Source organism: Peromyscus leucopus, chromosome 11 (assembly GCF_004664715.2).
Source record: "Peromyscus leucopus breed LL Stock chromosome 11, UCI_PerLeu_2.1, whole genome shotgun sequence".
Classification (NCBI taxonomy): domain Eukaryota; kingdom Metazoa; phylum Chordata; class Mammalia; order Rodentia; family Cricetidae; genus Peromyscus; species Peromyscus leucopus.
This window is the reverse complement of record NC_051072.1, coordinates 47,501,120-47,528,047: the sequence shown is the minus strand read 5'-3', so window position 1 is coordinate 47,528,047 and position 26,928 is coordinate 47,501,120. Positions and strand designations below refer to the sequence as shown.

The 26,928-nt window shown below is 41.4% G+C and overlaps 1 long non-coding RNA gene across 1 annotated transcript; it reads left to right on the top strand.

Moving 5' to 3' along the window:
- Positions 1 to 17,850: 17,850 nt before the first annotated feature.
- LOC114703852 lies at positions 17,851 to 26,094 on the top strand. The gene is made up of 3 exons (XR_003736199.2): positions 17,851 to 18,065; positions 25,391 to 25,471; positions 25,997 to 26,094. It is a non-coding gene; the product is annotated as an uncharacterized LOC114703852 (long non-coding RNA).
- Positions 26,095 to 26,928: the final 834 nt, after the last annotated feature.

Sequence of the window (26,928 nt, the reverse complement as noted above, 5' to 3'; positions counted from 1 at the left end):
ATTGTGACTGTGCTTTGGGTTTTAGAGCTAATACAGCTCTAGTGCTGGTATCTAAGTCTGTTTCTGTGGCTATAACAAAGTGCTACAGATGGAGTGGCTTGTAAACAATGAAATTCTTACAGTTCTGAAGGCTGACAAGTCCAAATCAAGTAGGATCTGGGCTTGACAAGGAAACAGTTCCTGGTTCATGGATGGCCGTTTTCCCACTGTGTTCTCTCTTGGTAGAAGTGGAGAGACCTCTCTCAGGTCTCTTTAATAAGGATATTGATCCTGTTTATGACTCCATCTAATAAAGTCCACACCTGCAAATACTGTCACATTAAGGATTGAGTTTTTTCATATACATTTTGTCTGTAGTAGTCACAGAGAGGACTCTGATACTTAGCTGTGGATCCACTGGTCACTCATTTTATATGAGCCATGTCCCAAATGTCTGCTCCTCTTGTTAATTGATTCTTATCATTTCATCAATGTTCATGTTGAAAAAGAAGAATGGGAAGCGAGACATACTCTTCTAATGTCATCTGCTGACCTAGAAATAATGATCTTTTTCATGGACTTGTCTCCCTATTCCCAGAGTTTAATAGTTTTATAATGGACAGTTCTTGCCAGGCACAGCAAGATGCTCTGGAGGTAAGAGGCCTGGATACATTCATGATGTTTTACAACCACCATCCATCTAATTCCAGTACCTCTCTCACTCTGGACTTCGTAATGAATAGACCCTCTTACCTTTTAAACATTTTCTGTGTATTTTTATGAATATCCCTCTTTCCCCAGAACCTGGCAAATAAATCCATATTCTGTCCTTGTAGATTGATTTATTCTGAATATTTATATAGATGGGATAATATAATATGGAATCTTTTGTCACTTAGCATACTGTTTTTTGGTTGTTCATCAAGGCTATAACTTGTATCAGCATCACTTTTCATGAATGAATAGTAGTCTATTATGTGGATATGCTACTTTTTGTTTAACCATTTATCTGTTGATTGACAGAGATTGTCTAGTTAGGGTTTCTATTGCTACAATGAAGCCCCATGGCTATAAAGCAAGTTAGGGAGGAAAAGGTTTATTCAGCTTACACTTCCACATTGCTGTTCACCACTGAAGGAAGTCAGGACAGGAACTCAAACAGGGCAGGATCCTGGAGGCATGAGCTGATACAGAGGCCATGGAGGGGTGCTGCTTACTGGCTTGCTCCCCAAGGCTTGCTCAACCTATTTTCTTATAGAACCCAGGACAACCAGCCCAGGGATGGCACCACCCACCATGGACTGGACCCTCCCCCATTGATCACTAATTGAGAAATTGCCTTACAGCTGGATCTCATGGGTGCATTTCCTCAACTGAGGCTCCTTCCTCTCTGATGACTCTAGCTTTTGTCAACTTGACACGCAAAATCAGCCAGTACAGAGATTTTTTTTCTCATAATTTGGCTATTGTGAATAGTGTTATTATGAATATGTACCCACATTTCTTGTTTGAATATCTGTTTTCACGTTGCTTGACTATATACCTAGGAGCTGAATTGGGGGGTTGTATAGTTCTATGTTTGACCTTTTGAGGAAACACTAAATGTTTTCTATAGTGGCTGAATCATCTTGTTCTTCAACAATAGAGTGTGGTGACAAACCTAGGTTGAGAAAGAGGTCACATGAGCATAGGTTAAGGAGTGGATAGTCAAAGCCCAGAGCTCTGAGTCCATGAGTCAGAATGTTGTTCTTGAGTTTCAGAGCCCAGGGCTATGGGTTTAGTTTGCTTGGGCTTCTAGCTTTTCCACATTCTTGACAATATTTGTCACTTTCATGTAACATACTTTTAAGTCATCGTATTCACGCCATTTTTGTAGTCAATGAAATATAAAACTTTAAGTTTTATCAGTCTCTAGCACTTGAATGCTACAGAGCATCTGACGTTATCTGAGCTCCACTTCAGAATAATTTATTCCACTTTCTGTCCGATCTGGTAATTCATCTCTTGTGACTTATGTTCTGATACGTTTTGAGCACAACACTTATTGCTGGGGTGAGTTCTCTTTGTCTTGACTCTGTATTATGTGTGGCAGCTTGTATATGTCAGCATTGATCCATGCCCCAGCTCTGGCTTCATGGCCTTTCCTTGAATCCGCTCTATTCAGAAAGCCAAGTAGCGGTGCACACAAGTTGCATCTGTTGAGAGTTCTGTTGTGAATAGGAACACAGGTGTGATGGACAAGAGTGGTCCAAATGAAAGGGGGGCCACCTTCTCATGTTTTAGTCTTACAACTGGCAAAGGGATGATGAGGAAAGAAGGTGCCCAGGAAGGCTTGCAGAGCTTGAGGGAGACAGGGAGGGGCAAGAATGGTCTTGAAACCTAAGAAGTAAGCAGGAACAAGGATGAGGATAATTACCCCTGGCAGTCTAGATTTGCCTGCTATTCCCGACTTAACTGCTGAATTAAACTTTTAGGAAAAAGTGACAGAGGTGGAATTCATGTTCTTTCAGCCTTGGAAGCATTGCCATTTGTGCTAAGTAATCAATCCCTTGTGGTAGGGCTGCTCTCCTGTTTGCTGTACACTTAGTAGCCTCCCTGGTCTGCCCCTAGTAGATGCCAATGGCACCTTGCCACCCCCATACATAGCTTAGACAAAAATCACTCTTACTTGAGAATCCCTGGGCAAAGTAGATAAGAATGAGGATTTCCCCTTGGCTTATTAGTTGGCATTATTAATGGGTAGTTGTTTGAAAGCTAGTATTTACTGAGGCTCTGATACATACCAGGAACTAACATTTTCATTCAATTATATCTCAGAAAATTTGTATCTATCCTATTCGGGGGGAGGGGGGGAAGTCTAGATTACAAATCGCACAGAGGCAAATTTCTGCCCCATGGGTCTTTTATTCCAGTGGTGAGACAAGTGTGCTCAGAATAATCATACAAATCCGAAGTTGCAAGTGTGGTAAATGGTGTGGAATAGAAGTGTGCTAATCAACGTTATGTTTCAGTAGAAAAGGTGAGATAATGAGCAAAAAGACAAGGGTCTATTTTTGGCTCCTAAGTGTGGAGGTTTTAGTCCACGGTCATTTTGCTTCTTTGTCTTTGGGCCAGTATTGAGCATTCACAAGAGGGCTTGGGATGGAACAAAGTTATTCATTTTATGTCAGGGAACAAAAAAGAAAGATCATAAAGGTTTGGAATCCTACTGTGTTCTCTGAGAACACAGTTCCAGTAATCTAAGACCTCCTTCTACTAGGCCAAACCTATTAAAGGTATAGCACCTTCTTATGGCATTAGTCTGGGGACCAAGCATTCTAGATCATAACTACTGCAGGAGACCTTTAGGAACTATGATCAGAGAGCAATTTTCCAAGGTTTCTCACAATATGGGCTCTGTTCTGAGACCATCACATGCATTCACTCATGGGTCCATGTAACAGACCATTATATATCTACTGATATTCATGTTTGCTTTACAGTAAAGAAAGGTGAATATCAGTTGGACAAAAGTGGAACTAATTGTAAGTGGTGGAGTCTGGGTTTTGAACTTAGATGGTTGTCATCCAAACCCAAGTTTTAAACTATCACCTAAGATGAGCTGAAGTGAAATCTGAAGGATGAGGAGATGTCAACCGATTGAAGCAGAGGAGGGAAACATTCTAAGACAGAGAGAAGAAGCAAATGGATAAACTTTGAAGCAAGAGGGCAGAGGTCTGACAAACATTCACTGTGACTACAGACAGTGTTTGGATGGAGGGTACTTAAAAGAAGGTGGGTAGTAGCCATGCCCTCCTGAGGCCTTTATGAATTTAATCTTAATTCTGAAAATGATATGTTTAGGGTTTTTACATGATGCTGTGGAATAATCCTTTTGCACACTGTGAAGATTTGTCACTGTGATTGGTTTAATAAACAAGCTGACTGGCCAATAGCTGAACAGGATAAAGTTAGGCAGGAAAGCCAAACTGAGAATGATGGGATGAGGAAGGACAGAGTCAGAGGAGTCACCAGGCAGACACAGAGGGAATAAGAGAGGAACATGTCATGTTAATAAAGGTACTGCCATGTGGCAGAACATAAATAAGGAATATGGGTTAATTTAAAATGTAAGAGCTAGTTAGTAATAAGCCTGAGTTATTGGCTGAGCATTTATAATTAATATAATCCTCAGTGTGTTTATCTGAGATTGGCTGTGGGACAGGAGATCTCCTCCTATAACATTATATTTCATATTTGTAGCTACCCAATGAAGAAGTGATGGCTTCTATTTTGCTCTGGGAGCAGAAAGAACTCTGGAAGCCAAATACTTTGTTAAGGTAACTCAAGCTTTTCCAGTTCTCTTCTTCACAGAAACATGGCAGTGTGTGTTGCCTTCTAGCTGGTGGAGATTGGGGTTTCAAATACAACCAGAATACTAAGCACATGTCCCTTTCATGACATCATGTGAGCTGGGTTTGAGGACAGGAAATCTCATTTATCATGGTTTGAACAGAGGTGATTCTGAGCAGTGCAACAATCATTCCTTAGTTTTAGAGTCTTCTGGTCTCCTGTTTATTGTGTCTCATGCCAATTCCAACTCATCCTTTCATCATGTCCACCCCTCAACTCTGCAGTTCTGCCCTGGGACACTGCACTGTGGCCTCTGATAAGAGTCACTCCACTGATCGTAGTTGGCAAGTCCCACACATCTGTCCCACTGTAAAGGTGTCTACTCCCCAGGTGTCTCTGCAATGGAGTTGGGGCTGTGTGCTTGGCCTTATTCTGGTCTCTTGGAGATAGTGTGTTTGCCCTCCAGGTAAACTTCATACTAATGCTCATTTACATATTAATGTGCAGTGCCCAATGTCTCTTGCACTATTCCCCCATTCTGTGGGATTAGGTTGAGCAGGTCTTCTTGCTCACTTTAATCACACATTTCAATGCTGCAGAGACTTGCTGTGATGTCGGATGCTTCCTTTTATACCATCCAAAATGCTCCGCAGTGTTAACCAAATTGAAATGAGTCCCTTCATCTTACACACAGATAATTAAACTTCAAACACTGTTTATCTTGGTCTCCAAATCCTCAGAATGCAGAAGCAAATTAATTTTAAATCTATATCTGCTTTAAATAGTAATTGTTTAATCAACAGGCTTGATGTATAATTATATTCTTTGTTCGTGCTCCTTGAAGGCTTGAATAGACCACATAATTCCTGGGTTGCTTTCATTTCTGTAATTAAATCACGTGACAGATACTCACTATATTACAGTTCACTACAGTTGCTTCTCTCCTACCCGCTTTTAGATTAGAGACGGTTCCTCAGGAGCACTTAGATCATAACCGCTCAGCTTAAGAAGGAGCTCCCGGTATTTAGCCTTAATCCTTCCTCTTCGTTCAACTAATAATTTACTTAGGAGCAATCGATTTTACTGGTGCTTTATCCTTTCAAAGTTGAGGCTTCTTGTCCTTCTTTTGAACTTGTTTTCTGAGAGAACCCCCTTACACCTCCCTTGACCACGTAGACATAGCCTATGTGAACCTGTGGAAGTCAATATCATCCAGACAGATGTTATATTTAAGGCTCAAACTGAACAAAAAATAATATTCTGGAAAATTTTTTTAACTGTCTGGGGCTTTATGAAGAAAAAAGGAAGTAATTTTCATTATTAGAAGGGGTGGCTTTGTCTCCAAGAATTTATTTTACTTGCCTGGATTCATCCCATAAAAATGAGAACTGGACACTAGATAATTAGGTCAATGCTGGAATATATTCTCTAATTGGAGTTTGTTTGTCCCACACAATATACTTGATTTTCTCTGGGTCTGTGCTGGAAATGGGATTGCTTAGCCAATCTGGCTCTCATTCCCTCTGTCCGTCATGGCCTCCAGCTCATTATCCTTTGGATTTGCCTTCCTCAAGTTCTTACAATTTTTAATAATTTTCTTATCTAGGCATGCAAAATTGGTAAAGCATTGTTGATCTTGGAACAATCAATATTGTATAAATTGGCAGGCATGATTGGAGGTCGAGGGGGTAGATATATATATATATATATATATATATATATATATATAGAGAGAGAGAGAGAGAGAGAGAGAGAGAGAGAGAGAGAGAGAGAGAACGAGAACAGCATCTCAGACAACAGCAGCACAAGGGAAGAACACTTAGTGCTCATAGCAACTAGATGATTTTCTTCCATCATGTTTCAGGGCTGCATCCATGTTGGCACTAAGAAAACTATGTCTAAGTTGTACTAAGTTTTGCACCAGTCACTTCTGGGTCCCCTTGGCTTTCTTCATTTATTGTTCTCTTTCCTACCGGAGGGATATCTGTGGTTCTGATTACTTCCTCTTACCTCTCCAAGTGTGTGCTTCTCAGGTCCTATCTGGAGTTTCTGTTTTGATTTAGATGTGTACTGTTATGACTTTCATCATCATTTCCTACCCCCATTCTGTAACTGTTAGAGTTTAAAAAAAATTATTACCATATTCTTTGGGGTATTTGTGGAATACATTCCAAGTTATACCCAGGGAATTAATTTCTGCATTTGTCATTTGACTTTCTACATCATCCTTGCAAATGCTGAATTCAATGCATGCTATCTTCACAAATTAATAATTACCCTATATTAGCAGATATATGATAATGTTTGGCTCGAGAATTCTGAACTAAATTTCTCTCTTCTTCACTGGAAGAGAAATCATTATGTAGCTTGCGTTTGTATATTTTCTAAAATTTGCAATCATACATAATTATACAAATGATCATGGATATGTTTTGATTAGATTCTATGTCAGCTAAAGGTTGGTGAGGAAATATAAAACAATTCAGTCTTTCAACAGATGGACTGTTCCATAGAACTGGTTGTGGCGTTATAACCAACATATCAAAGAGGGGATGGGAAGCATTTCAGAGTTTGGCAATGACTGACAGTTACTTTGAAAGACCCCCGAAGGCAGTCTTCCCTCTGGAGAGACCCTCGCCCAGAGATCACACCGAGACCATAAGTCAGATGCAAACAGCAAGAGGCTTTATTCAGGAACACAGGTACCCGGGGCAACACAGTCCCTCAAGAGGCTCAAGAGACTGGCGCGCCGACGGGCTGGAGTGGAGGGTTTTTATAGGGTCTGGCAGCAGGAGCACGAGAAGCTCGGTTTACAGGGTTCTGATTGGACGATTCAAATGAGGCCAGGTTCAAACTCAGGACAGCTCGTGGTTTTTCCCCGAGCTCGACACGCCTGCTGTCTGGCTCCAAGTTGTTTTTCTGACCTTTAGTACCCTTTTCTGGGGCCAGGTGGCCGGCCGTAGACACTCCGTGCTTTTCAGACCTTACTCGAAATGGCGTTAGGCTAAGCTAGTATGCTGGGGTCTTTCAACTTCAGTCTTGGGATGGCTGCATCATCACATGTGGAGGAAGTGTTAAAAGACCCATAGCTTGGCCTTCAGGGAGACCTGGGAGGTGAGAGAATGGAAGAGCTGGTTGTTGGAATTAGAATCTACAGAAGTAGCCTTACAAGATGCCACTGGGGCAAAGAGGGACAAGGATGACATCTCAGCTTCTCCTGTCCCCCCCATCTTGGCCAAGCTTTCGAGCCTCCCATTGCCTCAACACACATGGGGGTTCCTTGCTAGTCCCAGTCCCCCAGTACACAGTGGACAGAGGAAGTATAGAGAGTGGGGCTGAGAGCTAAGAGATGGATCATGTACAGATGTGGTCAGCTGTACCCAGAAAGCCCTGCACAGGTACTTCCCACAATGTCTTTATCCATGATCTTGCCAATTCACCATAGGTCATTGTCTGCCTTGATGGTCCATTCTGAACAGCACTGACAGGCTGGGCTTCTGCCTTCCCTTCCTCATGATGACCCCCTAATTCTTGTCAACTAGGTCTGATCCTCTGGGATTTTCCTCATTTACATTTCATTGACAGCTCAAATTCAATTATTTTCTAGCACAACTCTTTTAAAAAAGGAAATGATGCTTTTTTCTGAATTTTTTTTTTGAAAATTTTTTGTGTATATATGGTTTGCCTGCATGCATGCATGTGTACCACATGCTTGCCTGGTGCTCTCAGAGGCCAGAAGAGAGTGTTGGATATCCTGTAACTGAAGGTATGGACAGCTGTAAGCTGCCATGTGTATACTTGGAATTGAACTCGGGTCTTCTGGAAGAGCACCTAGTGCTCTTAACTGCTGAGCCATCTCTCTAGCTCTGGCACAATGCTTATTAGAGGGAAGAAAAGAGACACAGTATGGGATGCCCACATATTGTTCTACAGATGTGGGAACTTTGTGTATTATCTCTCAATGTGTATCCTCAGGTACTAGTCCTGTGTTTTGATAAGATATTGATTGAGGCCAAGCAGAGAACCACATTTGTTTTAAGGTGACCCAGCGTGGCTGGAATTGGAGCCAGGTTCATGTGACACCAAGATACCAACCTAGTTTCTGCTATAGCATATTCCCTCTTGGCTTTATTAATATGCAGAGAAAATAAGCAATTTATGGACTGGAGAGGTATTTCAGTAGATAAAGGAGCTTGGTGCTAAGCCCAACAACCTGAGTTTGATCCTAAGGATTCATGCAGAAGGAGAGAACAGCTCACTCCATGGACTCTGACCACACATGCATTGTGGTTCATGTCAAACACAGACACACACAGACATACACACACACAAGAAAGCAAGCAAATAAATAAATATAGTAAAATAAAACAAATTATTAAAGTGGCAGGTGAGTGCTATCCGATGACCCAAACTGCCATTTTAGATTTAAAAACTTTCTCTAGTGTTTGTTTCATAGTGAGATCTCCCCACACTTCTCTTCCTTGGTTTTATTTTTCTATGATATTAGCCAGGATGGACATCAAACTGTCCCTTCTTTGAGTTTTCTGGCATACCATTTCTACATGTATGTAAGGGTCACTTTGCATCTCTCGCACTTCATGGGCGGTATATAAAGTCTATTAAGTTATGAATAGTAATAACAATGCTCACATTTTCTCTTCATAGAACCCCATTCTACTGATAGCGTTAGCATTTATTAACTTGCTGCTAACCAGTTTTCAGGAGCATGGTAAGAATATTATATTTTAGAGGACTTTCCTTCAATGCACGTGCTGACACAATCACCTGGAGGAAATTGTTGAGATCTGGATTTTGATTCTGCACATTTTGAGTATGGCCAGGGCTTCTATTTCTTCACCATCCCCACCACCTCCACTTGTAGCAGTAATGCCCACGCTACCACCACCCATTCACCTTGTCCGAGTGAGGGGCTGTGGATCAAAAAACAGAGACAAGAGACAGCGGATCATTTGCCTCAGCAAAATGCTGAATGGCGTTTATTGAAAGAGGGAGGAAACCTTAAACACAGGCTTACAGCAAAATGGGAGAACCTCAGAGGGAAGAAGTTTGCTACAGATGTTCTACATTCTTGCATCTAAGCTGTTTACGCCCAATATGCAGGATACAAAAACAATCTCCTGAAACCGGCAGGGAATCAGCATAGGGAGGACATCTGGTCAAGGTCAGCAAGCAAGGCAACAGCTACCCAAAATGGTGGGTCAGGGTCCTACAGGTATCCCCTTTTTACTAAAAAATGAGCTTCTGACTTAGGTTGCATGGGACATCAGCAGATCACCTAGTATCTTTTTCTAATCTGACTTCTACATCATCACCCTCTGAAGACGACTCTGCAGAGTCAGAAACATTGGAAGTTTGAAGGGATCTGAGAGCCTCCTCTATCTGAGACTCCTCCAACACAGCTTTAGCTTCAGTTAATTGTTCTTGAACTTTAATATCATCACTAAGCAACACATCTTTAACCAAGCGCCACAGAGAAAAAGTATCTAAGGATATGGAATCAGGCCTTTCTTTATGCAAATATTTTTGTAAGTCAATCTTAACCTGTTCCCAATCTGGTATATAAAATTCTCCGGAGACCAGAAACCAAGGACTAACATTCTGGAGGATTTGAATGAAATCTTTAGCTGTCTTGCTTTTAATGACAGTGCCTTGTTGCCTCAGCATTCCAATTAACTGTTCCTTGAGGAGCGACTGTGAGCTAGCTGCACCCATTTCAATTCAATTCACCCTCACCTTCTCTTTTCTTTAAAATGCTGGCCAGCCTTACTTTTAGGTGTCCATCAGTGACGTCCCTTCTTTCTCGGATCCTGGTGGAACCTCCACTTGTAGCAGTAAATGCCCGTGCCACCACCACCCATTCACCATGTCCAAGCGAGGGGCTGTGGATCAAAAAACAAAGCCTCCCCCGGTGACACTGAAGTCTTTAATACACACAGGTTCTTAAGTAGTGAGCCTAAAGCACAGAGTTATACATCAAAGGCAGCTGAAAACTCACCAGCGGAGATGAGGAACAGATTCACGAGTAGTACCATTCTATCCTTAACATTTATTACTATCAGCATTGATCTCTTTTTGCTTCAACTAGCCATCCTAATGTTAATGTGTTCAAATTCTGCAAGCTGAAACAATGGACAGATCAAATCAAGGGTCCTGAAATTGGAAGACCAGAAATGAGGAAGGATTTCTGCTTTATTAATAGTGTTTTCCCTTACAATGGAGTTCTTACAGTGTCTTGTGTTTTGACATTTTACTTAAGGGAAGGGTGAATGCAGATGTGATGGTCCTTGTTAACTTTTACTTACCTGTGCAGAGCTTATCTGCTGGACCTGGGATCTGAAGACCTGAAAGAATGGAGAGAAGACACAGTCTAACACTGTATATAATCTTACTTCCACTTCAGTGTGTTTTTATACACTGAAATGTAACAAAGAAAGCAATGATCCAAAGAAGGTTGCCTGAATTCATAAGAATATGTAAATAAATGCCTGCAAGCACCTACTAAATATTGACAGAGTAGCCCTTTCCTAGAACTTTCTCAGGATGGACTAATTTAAACCCAGTACTAGGCACATACTAGATGATATCCAAGAGAGCAGGAAAACAAGGCAGAAGGTGACATCCAGAGTCAGGGCACACTGACCAGATTGGGTTCTATAGCGATGTTCTGACATCCAACAAGAATACACATAACTTATAAATTGAATGTACATGCTTAACACAGGAGGGACAAAATCATGTATGAGAGCCATCCAGGGAACACAGTGCACCCAAGGTCAAAGGCCCTCTGCCCTTTGTCCTGGAGCCCCTCTCACAGCATGCCAAGGCATTGTTTGACATGCATCATTCTTTTGACCATGCTCTGACAACCCCGAGGAGTTTTTGAAAGGGAGGGCGAGAACGCTGTTCTTAGGTTTAGCTCTCCACTCGCTGTGGTCTCCATAGAGAATGAAGCAGCTGTAGGGGTTTGGGATGTTGGCTTGGTGGAGGTACCAGGAATGTGCCTTCGATGTGCTGTGAGGGCTTCAAGTCCTTGTCCTCTTTTAACAAGTTCCAGCAAGTAGTACGGCTGTAAAGACAAGGAAATCATTCCTCAGAGGGGAAAGAGGCTAGAGGATGATCCTTACCCTTTCCCCAAGCATGCACAAACAACTACTGAGTGCTTTTGGTGACCAATATACTCAGGCTTAGCAGTTACCAAGGGCTTCCCATTCAGCCACCTCCCCTAGCCATGTGTGGAAAAACAGTTGGAATTTCACCTTGGTGGGTAGGTGTGTTGGTCCTTTAGGGGCATGGATAGGGCTTCTTTGAGCACACTGTGGACTGTCTTTAGGGGTGCCTGTGGGAGAATGGGAAGTTAGTTGGTCTTAGGTAAGTCTGCTGAGGTACTGTCTTAATTTTAGAATCCCGCTGAATACTTCAGTAGGAATCCAGGTTTGCCCAAGGTATTGGCAAGATCAATCATTTTTCATTTGCAAAAATCAATACCATATTTCCTATCATTCAACCCCCTTGCCTCTCTCCCCAGTCTCCGCTGCTGGTGAAAAAGCATCATCACTTCCATTGCCAGACATTTAACTGTCTATTATCCATACCATCTGCTGCAGATTTTTCAGTTTTATTTTAAGATTTTAATGAAGCTTTTTCAAATTTGTTCATTTTACATCCCGTACACTAACCGTTACATTAAGGACTCAGCTCAGATTTCCTTGGCCATCTGGAGGAAGATCGGATCAATCATATATATATATATATATATATATATATATATATATATATATATATATTATTGATTTTGGAACTGACTCATAACTTTTTTGAAGATTTATACAATTTTTACTCATTGATCATGTTCCAGAATGTTCTAGCCCACCACTTAAAATTTATTCACAATATGGTATTCCCTTGCTGCAAATATATATATATATATATATATATATATATATATATATATATATACATATATATATATATAATTTTTTTAATTGATCTTGGTTTGGTTATCTTTAGAACTGTCAGAGTGGCAGAGCAGGGCAGGGAGAAAGATTATTAGGTAGGTAGTAATATCAAGGGTAAGCTTCCAGAGCTCTCCAGTCTCCTCTCACTCAGTCTTTAAGAATTTGTGACTTTGAATTTGGCTGAATACATTGCTCACTTGCTCTCTTATTGGAAGGATGGCAAGCCTCAAGAGTGTTGAGGTCTTATGCTTCTTACCTATATCTCTAGCAGATGTCATGTAAGTGTTCAGCAAATACCAGATAAATGAGTATGGTTGCCTCCCTGCCTGGGGGACCAATGCTAAGGTCAGAAGTAAGAAGCCTTTGGAAATCTGCAAAGAACTGATTGGGAGGTTCAGGCAAGTCTTTTCCTTCATGAAGGAAAGTTGTCTTCTTTAAGGTTACTATTTTTCAGTCTTATCTACTTCATACTTTCTGTCTCTATTTACATATTAACACAGCTACTTCTAATATGGAGATTCTATATAAAATCCCAAATTTGATTTATTGTTCTGTTTCCAGGGAAATGTCCCACCCCTGAAGGCAGAGAAAAGTACAGAAGGAGACAGGGCTGTGAAAAAGGATGTGTACTTCGGAGTTGGGCAGATGTGAATATGAGCTGGGTTGCCTCTTTCCGGTGAGGAAGCCTTGTGACCAGCGCCGAGTCTATTAGATGGGGCTGCTAATGAAGAACAGATGAGACAACATTCCATGATACAAAAAAGTCTCCGGGGTCCTGGCTGGCCTAATCCTCACCAGACCTGCCATTCTTCCCTCTAAATCCCACCAATAATGCTTTCTCGTGGTTCCTCTAAGCCAGTGGTTCTCAACTGTTGGGCTGCAACCCCTTTGGGGCTCCCATATCAGATATCCTGGATATCATATTGACATTATGATTTATAACAGTAGCAAAATTACGGTCATGGAGTAGCAATGAAATAATTTTATGATTGGGGGCCACCACAACATGAGGAACTATGTTAAAGGGTCACAGCATTAGGAAGGTTGAGAAGTACTGCTCTAAGATCCAGGCTCCTAGGGTCTGCACACTTCTACTTCTCTATTCTTTTACTAGTTAATTCTTATGGGTGCTCCAGAGCTCAGCGAAAGCATCACTGCCTCAAAGAAGCCTTCCACCATCTCCAACTAAGTGGGATCCCCTAGGAAGTGCACCATGAGCTTCATAAAACTTCTCATAATTGTTATCAAAAGTAATACTTTTGGCCGGGAGGTGGTGGCGCACGCCTTTAATCCCAGCACTTGGGAGGCAGAGGCAGGTGGATCTCTGTGAGTTCGAGGCCAGCCTGGTCTCCAAAGTGAGTTCCAGGAAAGGTGCAAAGCTACACAGAGAAACCCTGTCTCGAAAACAAACAAACAAACAAAAAAAAGTAATACTTTTGTAATTAGACATTAATTCACTCCCACCAGAATGCAATATCAAGATGTTCATTTTTTTTTTTTTTTTTCGAGACAGAGTTTCTCTGTGTAGCTTTGCACCTTTCCTGGAACTCACTTGGTAGCCCAGGAAGTGCTGGGATTAAAGGCGTGCGCCACCACCGCCCGGCTAAAGATGTTCACTTCTATTCCATTTCCCCAAATGCTCTCTATTTCTTAAGCTTTGTATGGGAGAGTAAGAATGATGGAAAGAGGTGAGGACTTGAATGAACGCACCCTGCCCTCCTGCAACTGTCTGAACATTTCTTCCTTGGCTAGTCCTTTGAGTCCTACAATTCTCAACTTCTTGCTGCAACAGAACCCCATGGTAGCTTTTGACAAGTGAAGATAGCAACTTGATCATTGTAGCTGGGTCCCGTTCATCAGTCTTTTTAACTTTTTCTGGGTGATTTTTACCATGTAACTAGGGCAGACAACCACTGCTCTGGGCAAGAAATGGTTTTGAAAAGACCTTTTGAAGCATACAAACCTCTTTGTGAAAGTTTTCTATCAGGTGGATCAGGGGAAACCACATTAGCACTTAGCAACACCTTTGCCTTGATTATGGTCTTGAGGATGGGAATGGGAAAGGGGGAAGAAGAAGGCTGGTAATATTCTGGATGTGTGGAAGGCAGGGTGGGCATGACGAGGTGGGACCCTGTGAAAGCAAACCCCATCTTCTTCCCCACTCGACTGAGAGCAGGCTTTGTCTAGATGAAGTAGGACTCTTGTGATTTTCAGGTAGTGAGTAATGTAGGGTAATCGTGGATGTGCCTTCTTCCTGACAGAACGCTGGAATACGGCTTTAGTGTGGGAACAGCTTCCAGAATGTTGGCCTTGGAAGGTGCAATAGAGGGGGGTGATTTGAATATGCTACCAAATGCCAGTTGGCAAAGATCCTGGGGGAAAGTAAGCAAGCTTGAGCTTCAAAGAATGAATTAGTAGAGTCTTAAAAAGGAGGGAAATGGTAAAAAAAATATATAGAATAATAATTTGGGTATAAAAACTCTCTGATGCTAAGTTTTAAAACAAGGGCTGTTACTTTTTGGCCCACAGGCCCAATCCTGCCAACTGCCTGATTTTGTATAGCTGCGACTAAGAATGCTTTTTATATTTTCAAATGGCTGAAAAATAATAATCAAAAGAAGAATTATATTTCATAACCTACAAAAGTTATATGAAATTCAAATTTTAGTGTTCATAAATAAAATATTACTGGAACACAGCCACGTTTCATCCACTTATGTGTTACTGCCCATAGCTGCTTTTGCTATACAAGGGCAGAGTAGAGTAGCCTACAATAGCCTAACTATCTACTGCCTGATCCTTTGCTGAGAGAGTTTGCTGGTCATTGTGTGAGAATTAGATGAAGATCTCACTAGGAAGATTAGCCAGGAGTAGTAAAGTAGAATGAGCCAAGAGGATAGGCGGATAAAGAAAATCATGGTTGCATTGCTAAGTACACTATACAATTTCTCAACAATCCACAGGTATGTGCTAAAATTGAAACAGTTGGAAGAGGATGATAAAATGGCCTACTGACTGAGTGAGAGCAATGGCAACTAGCCATGAAATAAATGTAGGGAGGTAGTCCTGGGCTCCTAGTAAAGAAAATTTTGTCACCTCTAGGCCTAAAGCATTGAAGGAAGAGGAGAGTTTCCAGAATCCAGAATAAAAGAATGATAGAGACAGGCCAAATTTCAAAGCAGTAGTAACTAAAAATAGCAAAATTACTTTTTTTGAGACAGAGTTTCCTGGTGTATCTCTAGCTGTCTGTATGTGTAGACCAGGATGGTCTCAGTAATCCCAGTACTGTCTTGGAGTACTGAGATTAAAGGTGTGTGTGTGTGACTACTCTCACAGCTAAAAAATAAATCTTGAAAAGCAAATGTGTAAAAATTAAACACACTGAAATCTGATGCTCTGGGTTTCCTTTTTCTCACTTCCTTAGGTTTCTTCACTTCAAAGTTGGTAGAAAAATTCCCCCATTGATATTCTTTTTTTTTTTTTGACACCCCTGTGATATCTTTTTGTATCCAGTTGTATATTTTTTTAATGGCCTACTTCAGTTAGATGATCACTTCCCATAGCTTCTTTCATCTTTCAAACTCATGGCCTTTAATCAGAAGGCATAAAAGCATAACTCGGGCTATAGCCTTTACTGGTTCTGTTTCTTTTTTGTTTTAAGTTGGGCTTTTGAAAGGCATGGGAAGGGGTACCATGGCTTTCCAGGGCCGCCAGTCTTTTATGAAGCAGCAGCAGTAGGTAATAGTGAAAGAATAGCCAGGGGTGACTTGTGGCTGGCTCTGCACTGTGCCCCACAAACACTTCAGGCAGCAGGTCCCCATGCTCCTGGCCACATTAGGCTGCACATCTGTCTTTTGTGTCTTTTGCAGACACGCTGGCGCCATTTTTTGCTAGAGGTGCCAACAGGGCACTCAAATTTGCTGGCACCAAGCAGCTCATGGAACAGGGTGTGGTCTCTTTCTCAAAACAAAATCTAAGGGCTGTGGACTCCAAAGATGGTCATAGTGATAATAACAAAATTTAATCAAGTTTTAATCCTTGAGCTATTTTTAATGGTTCTATCACTCATGTCCAGTGGACCATTTGTGTTTTCATATGTATGAGTCATTTTATAGATAACTTCCAGAAGCAAAGTTAGAGGTAGTATTAAAAATAAGTAGTAGATATTTCAATAAAAAAATTTAAGAAAGCAATAATTTTATTTTATAGTGATTTATTTTTTCAGTTGTGTGTTTGGAGGTTGAGGGGTGAGGGTGTATGCCACAGTGCTTGTGTAGAGGTCAGAGGACAACTTTTGGGAGTTGGTTTGGGGGATGAACTCTGGGTGTCAGGCCTTTACTGCTGATCTATTACATCCCTTATTTTATTTTAAATAAAAAGTCTGGATCTTCATACTTAAGTTGTTTCTCAAGTGTTGGGCATTAGGCACCTACTACAATACCAAGGAATAAATTCCAAGTCTATTGCTATTTTTCTAGCTTAGTGGGCATAGGTATCCAGAATGGGCCACTTTTTCTGAATGCCATTAATTGTCATCAGGAGTTTACATACAAATATATCCATCTTGTAAATATGGAGTTCAGATTCTTATAGTTACATCATTAAAATAAAACATTTTTGAAAACTTTGATGGCTCATAGTTCATTTAAGAAAGAGTATGTGACTTCTTTGCTTCATAATTGCAAAAACATGTTCATATTTATATTTATAAACACCATTAGAATTATTAATTAATTTGACATTTTTCACTTCTGTGTTATGTGTTTTACTGTTTTCACCTTTCCAGGCATGTTCACCTCATCCATTTATAACCAAAGTCCAAAGAATTTTGTTTCTCATGTCATCAGAGGAAGGTGAAGGAGATTGTCCTAGGTTATTTTCAGCAAATTAGGATTGCTCAAGGTGTGGATCAGAAACATTGTGTAGTGAAGTCTGTCTTGTCCAGTGACTCACTTGTTGAAAACACTTTATTTACTTTTTTGTCATTAGTGCCACCGAATTATGCCTAGACTTTGAAAAAAAAAAGTCCATCTAGGATATCATCACCTGAAAACTCATAGTCTGAGATTTTGCTTTTATGAACTTCCTTCATATTAATATTATGGTTTGTCTGATAATTGTGAACATAATCTTCTATATGTTTTGTTATTTTTGCCTTATATGTATGAAGCAAATATGAATTCATACATGAATGTACTAAATGATTGGGGGAAACCCCCACAAAAATGGTGCCTCTCTCCTTGAATGATGTTATAATTTCGGAGGTAGGACAATAGGAAAACTAAGAGTGATACAATAGTGTGTTTTATTTAGTTATTGCATCAATTTCTTAGGCAATTCTGTATTTTTTTCATTTCACATTTATTTTAGCATTTTTAAACATAGTTGGTGATAACTGGTAGATATGATGAAATTATTCTCAGGATGACACCTAGCAAAATGGTTTAAGGTATAGGAAAAAATGTATTTTATGCATATAAAAATTTTAAGATAGAATGAATTTTATGTCATTTCCTACTTTTCTAGAAAGCTCATTTTTTTCTTGTTCTTTTGTAGACTTCTAATTAAGAGTGAAATCAACAAAGCAAATACAAATGAAGGACAACAAGTTTCAAAAGCTCAGATGACATCCTTTACTCTCTGGTGTTAGACCTGCCATGTGGTAGGCCCCATGGGGAGAAGTTCATGAATGTAGCCAACATGAGCTGATGGATCATGGTAGTTTCCATGTGCCATGCTCACAGGCCTGGAGATTGACAGCAGTGATGACTGGACAAGGTGAATACACTAGATGCTGTGACAATTGTGCTCTTAAAAATGACTTAAGCATTTTGTTACATATATTTCCCATCATGAGAAATTCAACCATAATTATTGAGTGCCTATTTTCTGTCAAATACATGATTATCCTGGTCTATCATCACCCTCGATATAAATATAAATGCTTTTCCCTTAAGTGTATAGGAAAGGCTGGTAGAGACCAAGTTGCCTCAAATCATAAGTGGATGGCAAGCAAGGACTGAGACTTCCGCTGGAAACCCCAGAGCCTGCTCATCAGGCTGTGCTTCCTACTCTGCTAATGGCGTGGGGCAGGGCAGATCAGGGAAATAAAGAGTCCAATCATTTTTGCCAAGCCCTCTCTTTCTCCTGTCTCCCTCCCTCCCTCCTTTCCTTCCTCTGTCTTTTTCTCTCTTTCTGCTTACTTACTTTAATTTTTTATTAAAATATTTTCATCTAATGTATTTTGATCATATTTCCCCAGCTCCTCCTAGCACCTCCCCACCTTCCTCCCAGCCAACTTCATAGTCTCTTTCTCAAAACATCAAGGAAGATAACAGCAACGAAATGGAAACCAAACCAAACCAACAAATTCAAAAGAAAATATGACACAAAAATACCAAAGCACAACAAGACAGATCTATCAAAAGACCACGACATCCTTTTATGTTGGCCAACTAACTACTGAGCATGGGGCCTGCCCTGGAGTGTGGTTGATATATGTGGTGACACTCATTCTAACCGGTCTGCCCTAAAAGGGATGTTTGTTTGTTGGTTTTTTAAATCAGATCTCTACCCTCAAGGCTCAGAGATTTATGTGGAAGAGAGGTGGAAAGATTCTTCTAAAAGCTGATGACTCCAAGGAAATAGCCTCTTCCAGACACAGCAGGACTGATACAAATATGAACTCACAGAGACAGTGGCAGATGCACAAGACTTGCACATATCCTTCTCCTTTCCAAACTTTCATTCTGGGCTGGGGTCTCTTAGCTCTTCTTATAATCTCTCCTGGTTTCCTTGAAGACTCCTTAAAAAGCAGCCATTACAAATAATAGCACATGCGTTTATCGCCAAAGCAGTTACTGGCACCCTCTGAAGGGAAGATGAACGTTGCCTGTGTCCCAATGGTCAGAGAGAAAGTTTCCTACAGTCAGCCTGCCGGTTTGTCAAGAGCTTTGCCTGGACCTGTGGGGGCTCTTCTTGTAGACCTTGCTGATGAATGACTAGGACAATTTCCACCACTCCTTATTACCACTCATTTACCATGTAGTAGTAATTCTCATAAATTGTACCAGCTCAGTAGATGTCAAGCCCAGTTTGATTTGATTATGCTTTGAGGAAAGTCGTATGTGATTAGCTAGGTGTTAGTGGAATTGTTCTCTGCAAGTTGGGTGATGGAAAGAGAATTTTAATCATCACACTATCTAGAGACTTTTATAAATGAAATGCACACATAAGCATTAACATTCTTCTCTAATTAAAATTACATCGATGTGAGTAAACAGAGCATGAGTAGGCTGCAGAATAATGCCCATCATTTGTGGGGAAGGTAAATAGTATTACTCACAACTCAAAGATAAATATTTTTAGGAGGGGGGGATGGAATTAGGGTGAAGAGCAGGGAGTGTCTCGGATTTGCAGTTCCTGCCTGGACCAGCTGAGGGCAGTTGCTCTGGGAGAGCTATTGTCTGTTAAGATTCTAGTGAATGGTCTTTTTGAGTAATTAGGAGGAAGGCTATTTGTAGCACTCAGAGGACCCAGTCAGGGGGAAGGTTGACAGAAAGTATTCAGATTGCTTACTTATTGTTTCTCAGAGTGGCCCTGGGCTACCTGAATTATCTGTTAGAAATGAAGGTTCAAGTGTTCCACTCCACTCTCAGCCCACTGAGTCTGGAATGTCTCAGGTGATTCTCCTGCACTATAAAGTCTGAAAACTACCAGTCTTTGGGCTTCCATTCAAGAGGAAGGGAAGATTAGATTCCAGGATTTATGGGGTGGGTATAATGTCACATAGGCTCTGCCATAGGATCCAGGAAATAGGAATGAAGGAAGATCAGTCAAATGAAGAGGTCCAGTTGGAAATACAAAAGTGGAAGTAGACTTGAGTTAGATGGCAACATCTTTGTTAGGCCTGAGGTAAGAAAGGCTGTGGGTGGTCATCCTCTTCATGAAGGCCCAGAAGCACCATGTGTGCTGAGAGCTGCTGGAGCCTAAGTTCTGTTCCGTGATATCCATATGCCTTCCTTCACCTGGCCATGGGAAGAAGATTACACTCACAATTTTAGTTTTCCTTTTCACCTTTCTAAATCACAAGATATTCTGTTGTCAACCCAACAACCAAGTTTCAAGACACATGAGCAGTGTGCAGAGTGCCGTGAACAAACTTGCTTTGATGAAATTGGTCTAGATGCAACCTCTCAAGTAGACTTCTTAGTTCATGGTGATAAGAGTATTTCAAGTAATGGGTTGAGTGTGAACAAATGGTATAGAGAAAAATCAGGCAGCTAGGACTCAAAAGTTCATGCCCATGTGTGTTGGAATGCCATGTGGGACTTCAGAGGGCAGTCTACTGAGCATTTTGTGAGCTTTGAATTTATCCACAGAGTAGTAGGGAGCCATGGGAGTGTCTTAAACTGCAGAATCAATAGGATCTGATTTGTCTTGGGCCTGAGAAGTTCTATGGCTGGCGTGATTTTGGGGTCACATTAACAAGAGAAGTGGAATTGAGCCAAGTTATTTGCTTCGTTGTTTTCCTGAGACAAGAAGTACACATTTGGTGGAATCCGATGCTGGGTAAGCCCCTGTGTCACATGCCAGACCTGGTCTCCACCATTCTTCCTTGTCCCCACTGCTGACTTTTCTCATGTTTGTTAGAAAAACAGACATGATTCTTCCAGCTCCAAGTAGGAGATCAGAAATAAAGTTCTGGGAGTACCCTCATCTTATGGAATTTTTCTCATATGTTCTTCAAAAATCCAAACTCAATGATCATGGAAGAGGTGCAAACATTAATATTTAAGAATTTTCCAGGGAATTTGCTCCTTCCTTTTTCTTTAAAAAGAGGCCCAGGACAAAGGAGCCAGAACCCAGTACAACTGATCAGTGACAGGAGCCAGTGGGAGTCAAGGCCAAGGGGAAGAAAGAGTGTGACTTTTCTAAGTATAACCTTTTATTTAGTTTTGAGTTTTACATATTGATAATGGTTTATACAACCAAAAAACAAAAACAAAAACACCAAGCCAAAAAAAAAAAAAAAAAAAAAAAAACAAAAAACTATGACAGATTAAAATAAAACCTACACATTATTTAAAAAGATCACAACATATTATAGACTCAAGTGCTAATATTTAAAGAGAAAAATTCAACTGTAAAGAAATCTTGACTCTGATTTAGTTGGGCGTTGGTAGTGTGTATTCTAGGACAGCCACAGGGGTGGTTCAGACCTAGATTCCCACTATGGGAGAAGAGGGATGCCAATACGCACTGGGTGGTGACCACTCTTTTTTATTTAAATTTTTAAATGATTTGTGTTAGCGTGAGAAGTAATAGATTTCATAAGGCAATTTCATACATATGTATCATGATACCTTTTCTAATCCATCCCCTCCTTTGTTGCCCTCCCCACAGCCCCCCCACCTCCTAATTGGTTCTCCCCCCATACACCATGACTTCTGCTTTCATGTCACATGTATTCACTCTCAGCCCCCAGACCAGGCGGTTCTTAGTTATCACTATGGGGTGATAGAACACAACAGTGCTTTTCTATGTCTAATTCCCCCCTCCACTTATTAGTTAATGTTACTCAGTAAAGATGACTTTTCCATTTTCCTTCCCACTTTTATTTTTTTTAAAAAGTATCAGATTGTATCCCCCCAACACCATTTTAAAAATAATCCTTTCTTTCACTTGTCACTTGGGTGCTCAAATTATTTGTTTTACAGTGCAAATCCTTCCAGTGGGTTCTATGCTGCCCCCCCCCCGTATTTCACTACCATCCTAAAAAATGAAGTTTTGAGTTAGCAATGGCACAGAACAAGAAGTAAATTAAATTAAAACATTCAAAGTAAAGTGACATGTCAGTTAAATTTAACAGGTGATTTTTGATTGGATCCCAAAGATGCATGTGAATGTATATATGGAAACACACACACACACACACACACACACACACACACACACACACACACACACGTACAAATACACAGATAACACTCATTCTGCATGAAATGATAGAAACAATAACCGGAACACTGGAAAAAGGACTCCGTGTTAAAGAACAGTATTTTTATGAATGTTAAATTTCTTAAGTATGGCCATTGTGTCCCAGGAATAAGGATGATGCTTTGTTGTTATTGTTTTTTTGTTGTTCTTTTTGGAGTCCTTAGAATGTAAGAGTAAGATGCCATAAAGACAGGCAAATAATTCTCAGATGACGAAATAAAAGTCATGCTTGTGTGTGTGCACAGACAAACTATACACCAGACAACATACAAAGCAAGTGTATATACAGTTAGGTAGGTTTGGGTGCTATTGTGCTGTTCCCTCAACTTTTCTCCAAGTTAGACAAGATGAGGTGGGGTTGAAACATTCTGGGCCAAATGAGAAAGGCCATAGAAGGCAGGGCTGGGGAATATCTGCAAACTTTAACACCTGCAGAATGTTCTAGAAGATTCCAGGGCATGTGCTAATATGATGTGGCTAGAGGCAAATGCCAGAAATCAGGTCATCTGGGGGCACAGCTCAGTCACACTGCTTTGGGTTGTAACGAAACAGCCATGTGTTGTGTAATCCGATTAGGGAAAGATGTGTTACATTTGTTTCTGCTGCATTTGTTTAATGATGCAAAGATGTGTTGCTGTTTCACCTTGCCTGCCTAAGGCATCTGATTGGTCTGATAAAAAGCTGAGCAGTCAACAGATAGGCAGCAGAGGGATAGGTGGGGCTGGCGGGCAGAGAGAATGAGGAGAAGAAGGAATCTAGGCTTGAAAACGCCCTGAGGCAAAACATAGACGAAGAGAAACCAGTTAAATTAAGTAATAAGAGCTAGTGGGACCAGCCTAAGCTAAGGCTGGACATTCATAACTAATGTGTCAGGACTTGGGAGCTGGTTGGTGGCCAAAAGAAAGCCTGCTCTAGCCATGTGTTTGGAATACACATGCAACATTCCATTTCACATACATGTTTCATAAACACAAAATCAAGGTCTTGTCCCTGCTCCACCCCACACCATCACTCAACCAAGAGGCATGCTTATCGGCTCATTGGGCAAGATGGGTTTCTGTCCAGAGCTCTTCTAGAGTCATTCAATTCTTCCCCATTAGTCTTGCTTCGTAATCACAGTGCCATGATTGTGGAGGAGGATACCTGAGGTATCCAGGGATCAGCAGTGCGGCTTCTTTTCTGTCAAGTCTGACTTGGTGGTTTTCATCTGATGCTTACTTGCCACACAGCTTCACACAGAAACAGGTTTGCCAGCTGACAGCCCCCCTTCCCAGCTACAGATGCAGATTCGGATTCCTGAAGCTCTTGTTTGATGAGTTTCAGAAGGCTCCAGTTCTCATTTTGATCCCCAGGAGTAAGGCAACAACTGCTTTAAACTGATAAGGATGTGATTCCGCTGCCCTATAGACAGTCATTTAAACTCTGTGATATGTGGCCACTGCCTTGAAATTCAAGCAATGGAAATGACATCATTATCAGCCGAGTCTTTATGATGAAAAATGACCCACATTAGGAAACAATCTGAACCCAAGGAAACTTCGGTGATCAATCATCACAATTATAATGTGCTGGTCTTTTATGTAAATCCAACCCACAGTGAAGCCTGGCTGAATGGGGGAGTTGGCAGCGAGAAATCTAGTGGAAAGAGAACATTAGTACAATGTAATTAAGCAAAAGCGAAAGCTTCAGATAATATATGCTTCTCAGGGGATCGCTGCATGCCTTGGGGACCCTGACAGATCTAAGCTGAAAGGGTTGCATCATCATCATTAACGACACTCGTTAAATGCCTGGAGATACACAGGAATGGGCTGGGCTTTGTGCCACAGTGAATTCATTGCAACAGGGCAAGACCCTCCCTTGGGTACTTGAGCCCTCAATAGGCTGGTGGTGGGCAAGGGCGTCTGATCACTTTGGGGATGCCGTCCCAATCACAGAAGATATTAGTACAGCTTTGGAGAGTTTGCTTCCTCTTGCTCTTAAATCTTTTCTGGTTCTGTGTCCTTAGTAAGGGTGTGTTGCCAGCCACAAGGTGGTCTGGGTAGAAGACTGAAAAAACCCATCTACGTACAAGATTGTTTTCAGAGAGAAAATGATGTAGACACTTGACAATGAGTCTGGTTGTTATCCTGGAAGACATATGTCAATGTACTTGGCCAGTGTCACTCTCTACATTAGTGGTTCTCAACCTTCCTAATGTTGTGACCCTGATCCTTTAATACAGTTCCTCATGTTGTGATGACCCCAACCATCAAGTTATTTTTGTTGCTACTTCATAACTGTAATTTTGCTACTATTATGAATTTTGATGTAAATATTTGTTTTCCAATGGTCTTAGGCAAGCCCTGTGAAATGATCCTTTGGCTCTCAAAGGTGTCGAGACCCACAGGTTGAGAACCATTGCTCTGTATGCAGTCTAGAGTTTGTTCTACACATTGTTCTCTCAGACCTGGAGATAGGAAGGGTGTGTAGGACTGAGTAAAAGCAGATGCATGGGAAATGAGGAAGGACAATATAGTTACTGGTGTGGCTGTATTGATCCCAGGAAACTGCAGAGAGCAGCCTTATTAGGGTATCTCCAGATGGCCTGTACTCTTGGCCACATGAAAAGGACACAGAAGGGAGAGATCTTAGATTGGCCCAGTTATCTTTTGCCAGAGATTCCAGAGGCTAGAGATCTAGGCACAACAATATCGATTTGGGCTACTGAGTACTGGCTTCCATTTGATAGTACTAGGTCCTCTTCAGCATCACACACAACCCCAGGAAAATACCTTCTCAACTCTGCCTATAAAATATCTCATATGGGTACTGTTTTTTTTTTTGTTGTTGTTTTGTTTTGTTTTTTTTTGTTTGTTTTTTTATTTTTGAGACAGGGTTTCTCTGTGTAGTTTTGGTGCCTGTCCTGGAGCTTGCGCTGTAGACCAGGCTGGCCTTGAACTTACAGAGATCCGCCTGGCTCTGCCTCCCTAGGGTTGGGATTAAAGGCATGTGCCACCGCTGCCTAGCGGTGTACTTTTTAATCTTAAAATTGAGTCATGTTATGAGTGCCTCCCCCATCCTTCTACCTCTTTTTCAATGCACTATTTCTCTTCTGATTGCAGATAAATCGTTTTACTTGGGGATTCCCTGGAGGCATGCTAACCTTCTATTGAAGACACATGACTGAAGTAAAATATTTTAAGGTGTGTTACTTTTGTTTATGTTGCATTTGTTTAACTCTGTGAAGCTGTGTTACTGTGCCTGTGTAAAACACCTGATGGTCTAATAAAGAACTGGCCAATAGCAAGGCAGGAGAAAGGATAGGTGGGGCTGGCAAGCAGAGAGTATATATTAGAAGGAGAAGGCTGGGAAGAGGGATCTAAGAGCTAGGAGCCAGAGAAGGAGGAGGATTCCAGGGGCCAGCCACCCAGCTACACAGCAAGCCACAGAGTAAGAATAAGATTTATAGAAGTTAGAGAACAGGAAAAGCCCAGAGGCAAAAGGTAGTTGGAGTAAGTTAAGGAAAGCTGGCAAGAAACTAAGCCAAGCTAAGGCTGGGAATTGATAATTAAGAATAAGCCTCCGTGTATGATTTATTTGGGAGCTGGGTGGTGCCCCCTCCCAAAAAGATTAAAAAACAAAACAAAACAAAAAAACAACCCATGACACTGAAAGGCAGCATGTGAAGGCTATATGAATTGTGACTGGGGATTTTATTCACATAACAGGACAGCTGAAATGGGTTTCAGAAGAGTAAAGGGAAGAGAAGCCTGGAGACAAGAAAAGGATGGTGGCCGTAGAGTCCACATGTGCAGGTAGGAGAGACACAGGCTCCGAAAGGAGACTTAAATCTACCTCAACTTAATGTGCTCAGCCTTGGTACCAAGCATACCAGCCGACCATTGAAACAACCTTTTGGGCTGTGAGCCTGTGGACTGGGGAGGTTAAGGGCCTTGCTTCTTATCCCCTGGTTGATGGAAAGAGGTGGGATTCAGCCTTGTTACTCTGACTTCGAACCCCTGTGCTTCACCAAGCTCCTCCAGAGAAGAGGGACACTGTGGGAGGTGGTTTGTCAAACTTCCAGGGAGGGAGGTTCCTATTGTAGTCTCCTCAGCCCTGCCTCAAGTTCAGGGTACTGTAGCCATCTCTAGTGTGTTAGAGAGATGCCATAGTGGTTGGTGGCAGGGGGCCACTGACTCTAGAGCAGTTCAGGAATTTTACCCTTGGCCTCAGCAGAGTTCTCAGTGGGTCACCTTTAGACTTAGAGTGTCAGTGGCTTCCTAGTCCACCCAGCTAAGCGTTTTAAACACTGCTGGCAAATGCTGGACCGACTCTTCACAGAGGCTAATGGGATCTGATCTTGGGATCTGCAGACATCATTGGATGTGCTCCGGTTAGATTCAAGTGTCGTCCAGTGGCTGATCCCACGGAGCTCCGCCTTTTTAGTCTATTCAGTGACTATGCTGTGTCGATAAGGGGTGATAAGAAGGCTTTGTTTTCCTTGAAGGGAGCACCCTGCTTTATTTGGGGACTGAACCTAAAGACAGACAACCATTTGGAACATGTCCTCAAATGCAGTCTCTACTGTGACTCCATGTAGCTGATAGCCCATCTGGTTGCTGTCTGGATGCTGCAAAGTCAAGGAGCTGGGCTCTCGGGG